An 8,893-nucleotide genomic window follows, 5' to 3' on the forward strand; every position below is an offset into this window, starting at 1 on the left:
TTGTTTTTTCTTTGAAACCATGGCAGTATGTTTTGGATCATTATCCTGCTGAAATGTCTACCCTCGTTTCATTTTCATCATCCTCATAGATGGCAGCAGATTTTTGTCAATAATGTCGCAGTACATTTTCCCATTCATCTTTCCTTCAATAATGTGAAGTTTACCAGTACCATTTGTTGAAATCAACCCCACACCATCATGTTCCCACCTCCGAACTTCATTGTTGGTATGATGTTTTTGGGGTGATGTGCAGTGCCATCCAAATGTGGTGTGCATTATGGCATCCAAACAGTTAAATTTTGCTCTCATCCGACCAGACTATATTCTCCCAGTATTTAACTGGCTTTCCAAATGTTGTTCAGAAAACTTTAAACGAGCTTTGACAAGCATTTTTTTGTGTGATGAGCGTGCATACAGGCGCGGAATACATTACTCACTGTTTTCCTTGTGACAACAGTACCTGCTAATTCCAGGTCTTTTTGAAGCTCTGCACAGGTGGTCTTTGGCTCTTGGACAACTCTTCTGATTATTATTTGCACTCCTCTGTCAGAAATCATGTGAGGAGCACCTGATCGAGGCAAATTTATGGTGGCATGATCGGCTTTCCACTTACTTATTATTGCCCCAACCGTGCTCACTGGAACGTTCAGAAGCTTAGATATGCGCTTGTAACCAATGCCGTTGTTATGTTTCTGCAACAATTAGTTTGCGATGATGTGGAAACAGCTCTTTGGTCTCTTACCCATCATGAGATGTGTCTTGACTCACACCTTGGCAATGAGACCTTTATGTAGACCATCAATTAGGACTGAACCAGCTGATATTCTTTTGCACTGACAGGGGGCTGGATTGCTGTTTGATTATCAACAGATTTTAGGTGTTGTCTTGGCTTTCCATGCCTTTTTGCACCTCCCTTTCTTCATGTGTTCAATACTTTTTCCCTGTGTCATTTCACATTTTTACACAGAATTTAATTCCTTATCTTATTTGTTCTCCTTTCTTTGTATGTATGGATTACTTGGGTTGTTCCCAACATCTGGTGAAATTTACAGGTCAATAGCACCTTTGGAAATATATTTAGTGATAAAAATGGTGATGTGTTAATGGTGATGGTTAGAGCGTCAGCCTCACAGTTCTGAGGACCGGGGTTCAATCCCCGGCCCCGTCTGTGTGGAGTTTGCATGTTCTCCCCGTGCCTGCGTGGGTTTTCTCCGGGCACTTCGGTTTCCTCCCACATCCCAAAAACATGCATTAATTGGAGACTCTAAATTGCCCGTAGGTGTGACTGTGAGTGTGAATGGTTGTTTGTTTGTATGTGCCCTGCGATTGGCTGGCAACCAGTTCAGGGAGTACCCCGCCTCCTGCCCGATGATGGCTGGGATGGGCTCCAGCACGCCCGCGACCCTGGTGAGGAGAAGCGGCTCAGAAAATGGATGGATGGATGGATATATATATATGGCCTAAAAAAAATTATATATATATAGTATAGTACAAAGTTATTGGAAATAAATAAATTAAAAAAAACTTGAAAATCTTTGAAAGTTCCACATTCTATCCAAACTTACCACATCAGTGTGCTTGGTCATGGTGACATGGTTGACAATACAGTGCTCATTATAGGCGAGTCGCTTTCATGACCCGTGAGGAATTAGTGTACTTCCTTGTTCCAAATCCGTTGCCATATGGGAAAGGCTTGACAAAAATGTTTAACTGTACCAAAACTAGCATGTTCCAGATTCCAGAGACTTATGTTTGTATTCCTTAGACTTCACGCTGCCGCCATGCCGCTCTCTCTCTCTGCGCTGCGCTCTACGTCACAATAAACAATAGATATCACCATCATGACATTGCCCACATACAACATGGCCGCCCCGTAGGCATGGGAGGCATCCATCCATCCATTTTCTTTACCGCTTATCCTCACTGGAGTCGCTGGCTGCTGGAGCCTATCCCAGCTATATTCGGGCGGGAGGCGACCCTGAACCGGTCGCCAGCTAATCGCAGGGCACATAGAAACAAACAACCATTCACACTCACACTCACACCTACAGTCAATTTAGAGGCTTAAATCAACCTACAACGCATGTTTTTGGGATGTGGGAGGAAACCAGAGTGCCCGGAGAAAACCCACCCAGGCACGGGGAGAACATGGAAAATCCATACAGGCGGGGCTGGGATTTGAACCCCAGTCCCTAGAACTGTGAGGCAGATGTGCTAACCAATCGTCCACCGTGCCGGCCATTACTTGTTATGTTTAATCCTATAATATTGCATGACAACAGCCCAAATCATTGTAAACACATGGATTAAAATCAGTAATTCACACTCCATGAAAGTCATCTAACACACATCTAACTTGTGAGGTGCCTGTATCTGTGTAACCCTTTAGTTTGATAGAGAAGACAACTGATGTTTAATAAATCAAAATTCAATTCATCCATACCTTTTTTTTTTAAGTTTCCAATTGTAAAACCACATATCATTTGTTTGTTCATGACTTTTAGCCAGTCACGTATCCATTTTCTATGCAAATTATTGCCTTTGGCTTTTCAAAGTCTGGCACGCACAACCTTTTTTCCATTTAGATGTCTGAGGTCTGACTAAGATGACTGGTGTGTGACAACACGATAAATTGCATGCAGTCATTTGCATATGAGTCATTTGCCAATTTGCCTACAAAGTAATCATGTAGTTTGCGATTCAGTCAGGTTTACATTTCCATGTGTAATCATTTTCCATTTTCAGTGTTCACTCACAATGATGTGGCAAAGTCCCCTGAATTTGGATGAATACATGATGGCACAGGACATCTATATTTGCAACATAAATGATACCGGCCCCTCTCAGTCTTTATCTGGAGATAGTTCACCCTCCTTCCTGACCTTTTGATATGCCCTTTGTTATGTGGCAGTGTAAAATGACATATGGTCGTCCTGCAGCTCTGTCTATTTGTCACTGCCGATATTACATGATTTACCGAGAGAGAGGATGATATGTTGACAGTTTGTATTGATGGAAAGTGCTCAAAGATTAATGGGTTGCTCTTTGAGAAGGACACATGCACTCAAGGGAACATGCATCAAACGGCAATCCTCTCCAGAACATACCTGAAGATTCCATAAAATGTTTTGCTTGCCAGGCATAGTTATGTGACAAAAGGTCAAATTAAATATGAGTACACATCAAAAATGGAATGATAGCAAAAAAACTCCACTTTGAGGCTCTTTTGCTTTGAGTGCCATGATCATATCAGAGTAGGCCTGGCTACTCACATGGTACCCTGTAGATTCAGGAAATTTCCTTTTTTTTTTTTTTTTTTTTACAATTTCAAATGATCCTGAAAAAATGGATCATCATGAAACTGAATATCCACCTCCTGCTGTATATTTTGTCATTAATAATTATGCATTATACTTACATGACTAGGTTTACTTCCATAATGCCTCCCGTAATACATCAAGACAGAGCAAATATAAAGGTGTAAAGGTGAGATTGTATTTTCAACCAACAGGATCCCAGGTATTTCAAGTAAAATTTACCTAGGTCATTCTTTTTATACCTACAGTTAAGATCATTACTTTAAACATACAGCATTATCTTGAATACTAAAATTGAAACTAAATGAATTGCCAAGTGTCATCCATGATGGATAGATGGATAATAAAACACAATATAATTTCAACTGTCACCAGTGGGGTGCTACGATGAACATTTTGAGTGATTGAACTATTATTTTTTTTTACTAAACGTACCACTCTAAATAAAGGCTTGGCTTTGCATGACAGTGGGTATGTGGGACAAAATATACATTGTGATTGTCAAATTGTTTTGCCATCAGATTTAGAAAAAATGTATGTGATTTGTCTTTGAAACGAATTCTACCGCTTATCCGACGTCGGGTCGCGGGGGCATTAGCTTTAGCAGGGACACCCAGACTTCCCTCTCCTCAGCCACTTCATCCAGCTCTTCCGGGGGGATCCCGAGGCGTTCCCAGGCCCGCCGAGAGACGTAGTCTCTCCAGATTGTCCTGGGTCATCCCCGGGGTCTCCTCCCGGGGTCCGAATCAGATGCCCCAGCCACCACATCTGGCTCCTCTCAATGTGGAGGAGCAGCTGCTCTACTCTGGGCTCCTCCCGGATGACCAAGCTTCTCACCCTATCTCTAAGGGAGAGCCCGGACACCCTGTGGAGGAAACTCATTTCAGCCGCTTGTATCCGGGATCTTGTTCTCCTGGTGGGAGATGCCCAGAACACATCACCAGGAAGGCGTCTGGGAAGTGCCTTTCTCCATGGCCTCACTGAACTCCTCTCATGCTCGGGTTTTTGCCTCAGCAAACACCAAAGCTGCATTCCGCTTGGCCAGCCGGTACCCATCAGCTGCCTCAGGAGTCCCACAGGCCTAAAAAGCCCGATAGGACTCCTTCAGTTTGACGGCATCCCTCACCACCACGACAGGCACCAACCACCTTACGGCCACAGCTCCGGTCGGCAATGGAGGCGCGGAACATGCTCCACTCGGACTCGATGTTCCCCGCCACCCCCGGAAGGTGAGCAAAGTTCTGTCAGAGGTGGGAGTTGAAACTCCATTCTGCCAGATGTTCCCAGCAGACCCTCACAATACGTTTGGGCCTGCCAGGTCGGACTGGCATCTTCGTCCACCATCGGAGCCAACTCACCACCAGGTGGTGATCAGTTGACAGCTCTGCCCCTTTCTTCACCCGAGTGTCCAAGACATGCGGCCGCAAGTCCGATGACACGAACACAAAGTCGATCATCGAATTGCGACCTAGAGTGTCCTGGTGCCAAGTGCACATGTGGACACCTGTTAGATAAATTGTAGAAGTTATCATTTATTTGCTTAGCTTGCATTAGTATAATGGACAATTTTAGATGTCTCGCCTTCAAAAAGAAGACTCAGCATCATCCGATGGAAGGGCGCCTGGACCAAGGACGTGATCGGATGTGGTCGGGTCGTGACAGGTGTTGGTTCAATATTATGTGTTGTGTCTTATTGTTTAGAATACTATGTCTGGGAAAAACCCTCTTATTATCAAATATTTTGTGTTGTGTCTTATTGCTTAGAACATTATGATTTGTAAATCCCTCCTATTTCAAATAAAAGCAGGAGCGAGGGGGGGGATTGTTTAGAGCGTGTTGAGAGACTGTGATCTGAACAATCTCCCATACGCCCTCCTCATGAGAAAAAGAAACCAGCGTCTTCATTCCTTTTGTGTCTATTTTTTATAATGTTGGGTAAGATAAATCCAACATTAAATTGGTCCTTCGAGCCGGATGTCAACACACCCGAGGATTCCAGTTGTGGAGCCGACTTCCAGTTAAGAGACCGTGGCCACGGCAAGTAAGACCCTTTTACGGGACTGGTCTTCGTCCTCCTCAACTGGGATCTGAAGGTTGACGACAATCCACAGGATTGAAGACGAGTGGTGAGTTAAATTTTAAAAAAAATTTTTGGGGAAAAAAGGATTAAAAAGAGTGAGTGAATTGCGCGACGAAGAAGTCTGCGGCAGAACAAACCTTGTGTAATACTAGTCACTGGCAAGTGGTCAAGATGGACAACGGTATCCGATAAAATCCGTGGGGACGGCGGGGTCCTGTACGTACTTAAATTCCGTATTTCTGTGTTTCTGTGTTTCCGTGTTTTCGTGTGTTTATAAAAACGTTATTAATATCGTGTGTATGTGTAAAAGTATGAATGTATAAGACGGGATTGTAAGTGACAACTGAGTTTGGAAGCAAAGGCAAGAATTCTCCGCCCCAATTAGGGTAGAAGCTTGAGAATTACCAAAACTCAGACATTTATTGTCACCCTGTCATTTTTGAATAAAGTCAGTATTTAGGTCACTCTAGGTGCAAATGAACTGACTTCCAAATTCACAAAAATGGGAATAAATAACAGTAAACAGGATCAAAAAATAGACCTAACGTGTAAAGATTGGAAATATGTTCAACTTCAAAACCATTTCAAAATAGAAGATTTAAACACGTGGATAACCAAATACGGTTTCGCTGGCCAGCTAAATTCGCAAAAAATAGTTCAACTTCAAAACGAAATAAAGTGTCGACACAAAAATGATATATCACAAATACAAAAAGATGGATTTGACGACTTACTCTTCTGGTTAAACTGGACTAATGAGGATGTGAAAAAGGCCGTAGCCGGCATCACACCTTATCAACAACAGTTAAAAAATGCTTTACATGTGATTTCGAAAGAACACATTAACAGATGGGTAGATAAACATTGGATAAACCTAGCAACTGGCCCTCTGGAGGAATATGTTAATCATGCCCTCCACGCAGAAAGAGTGTTAGACAAATACAAATACAATACAAATAAATGTTATGATTGAACATGGTGTTCATTATGGACAATGCGTGATAAGCACAGAAGTCCAATAACAGGACACCACTCGGGTTCTGATCGGGGGGGCCGTTCCTCCCAATCACCCCCTTCCGGGTCTCACTGTCATTGCCCACGTGAGCATTGAAGTCCCCCAGCAGAACGATGGAGTCCCCAGCGGGAGTGCTCTCCAGCACCCCCTCTAAGGACTCCAAAAAGGGTGGCTACTCTGAACTGCTGTTTGGCACACAAAAACAACAGTCAGGACCCGTCCCCCCCACCCAAAGGCGGAGGGAGGCTACCCTCTCGTCCACCGGGGTGAACCCCAATGTACAGGCGCCAAGTCGAGGGGCAATAAGTATACCCACATCTGCTCGGTGTCTCTCACCGTGGGCAACTCCAGAGTGGAAGAGAGTCCAACCCCTCTCAAGAGGACTGGTACCAGAGCCCAGGCTGTGTGTGGAGGCGAGCCCGACTATATTTAGTCGGAACTTCCTGACCTCGCACACCTGCTCGGGCTCCTTCCCTGCCGGAGAGGTGACATTCCATGTCCCGGGAGCCAGCTTCTCGAGCCGGGGATCGGATCGCCAATGTCCCTGCCTTCGGCCACCGCCCACCTCACACTGCACCCTACCCCTATGGCCCCTCCCACACATGTTGAGCTCATGGGAAGGGGGACCCACGTTACCCTTTTGGGCTGTGCCCGGCCGGCCACCAGGCGCTCGCCTTTGAGCCCCACTTCCAGGCCTGGCTCCAGGGGGGGGGGGGGGGCCCAGTGACCCGCGTCCGGGCAAGGGAAAATTTCTCCTGATCCTTGGAGCTAAGTTGTCTGGGGCTTTATGCCCCTAGCGGGGTCACCCATGGCAAACAGGTCCTATGTGAGGGACCATACAAAGCACAGCTCCAAAAACCTCTATGAAGATGAAAAAATTCAGGAAACGAATAATGACAAAGAATAATGCTTTATTGAATGAGAACGAAAATAAAATGGTGATGAAATATATCACTTCTGACACCTGCGATGATTACCACAAAATTGTTGATGGGTAGTGTTGTGCGGTCAGTAAGCCAGCTGTCGTTTTGCGTAATGCGAGTCATTTGCAGTTTGGACATACAGGGATGGACATCTTGTACTCTGACAGCAGTTTGAGTCTCAGCGTTTATAAGCTAACATCCAGAAAGGTTTCCAGTATAAATATAGCCTGAAAGATAAGTTGGCAACACTGGTTCTACTGTATAGCTGTTCCATGGTGAAACAACCAACATAAATTAAGAGGTTATATAATGGACAGACCCACAAATCTGATTTTGTACAGCCTCCCAAACCAACAATATAGTGCCTTATACTCTAAGATTCTTTAAGTTCACTCTCAAAGAGGCAGAGGCTTATCTTATTGTCAGAAACAAAACCCTGATGAATTCTGAGTGGAACTCCTCAGACGTTTTTTTGTTTGTTTGTTTTTGACAAGAAGACAGTGATTTATTAGCTGCTTCTGTTCGGGCTTCAGTTTATATGTTGAGGCCACTCAAAGCCAACAGGGAAAGTGACAGAATAAGGACACTGTGCATCCTTGCTTCTCAAAGCCAATCACAAAGTCAGTTCAGCCAGTGTGAAGCGAAAGCAATGTGCTGTGACCAGCTCCAACACAACCCAACAAAGCAATTGCAAGACAGAACCAAACAGAGGCCTACAAGCTATTATTTCTGTAGAAATACATCTTTTTTTAGAGATAGATTGGATAGTCAGACCCTCATTAAAAGCTATTTTAATAGGAAATAAGGTTTTATATACAGTATTTCGCAGTGGCAGGTGGTCCATTTTGGCCAATTTGCTCAGCAAACCAGCACCCCCGCACCCTCACCCTCCACCCGCCCTACACCTGAATTTAGCAACCAGCAAATGACAAAATTTTAGCAAGTTCTGGTTCAAACTATCATGTCATCAACCCGTAGTTATGCTAGTTATCGTAGCCTACACAGGGAGTCTGCTAAACTGTTTACCAGGTTTGGTCACGTGACGGTTAGAGAGGAAATTAAAAAACAGCAACTGAGATAATGTGGTTGCACAGGTGTGCACACCCTTTTATAACTGGCAATGTGGCTGTGTTCAGAATTAACCAATTGTTTGTGAGTGTTAGCTCTCACAGTTACTATTCAAATGCTTTCACACATACACAAACTACTGAAAGGCTCTCATAAACACAGCTCACTCTCATACTCACAAGTAGTTTTCTTATAAAGACTAATAAACACACTCTCATACACACGAGTATTGCGCTCATAAAGACTACTCAAACACTCATTAACACTACTCATATGCATTCACGCGAGCACGTCAATCACATTCTCGCACATGTCATTGGCATTCACGAGTTGGGGAATGAAGAAATTTAATTGTCGTAGTGAAACTCGTGTCATAGATATGCACTCCAGACTACACACACTCAGAGCCAAATATTTCATGCCTTTTTTTTAATATAGGTATATCTCAATAAATTATAATATAGTTGAAAGGTTTTTCTTCAGTACTCAT

The sequence above is a fragment of the Phyllopteryx taeniolatus genome, chromosome 11 (genome assembly GCF_024500385.1).
Source record: "Phyllopteryx taeniolatus isolate TA_2022b chromosome 11, UOR_Ptae_1.2, whole genome shotgun sequence".
In the NCBI taxonomy this organism is placed as follows: Eukaryota; Metazoa; Chordata; class Actinopteri; order Syngnathiformes; family Syngnathidae; genus Phyllopteryx; species Phyllopteryx taeniolatus.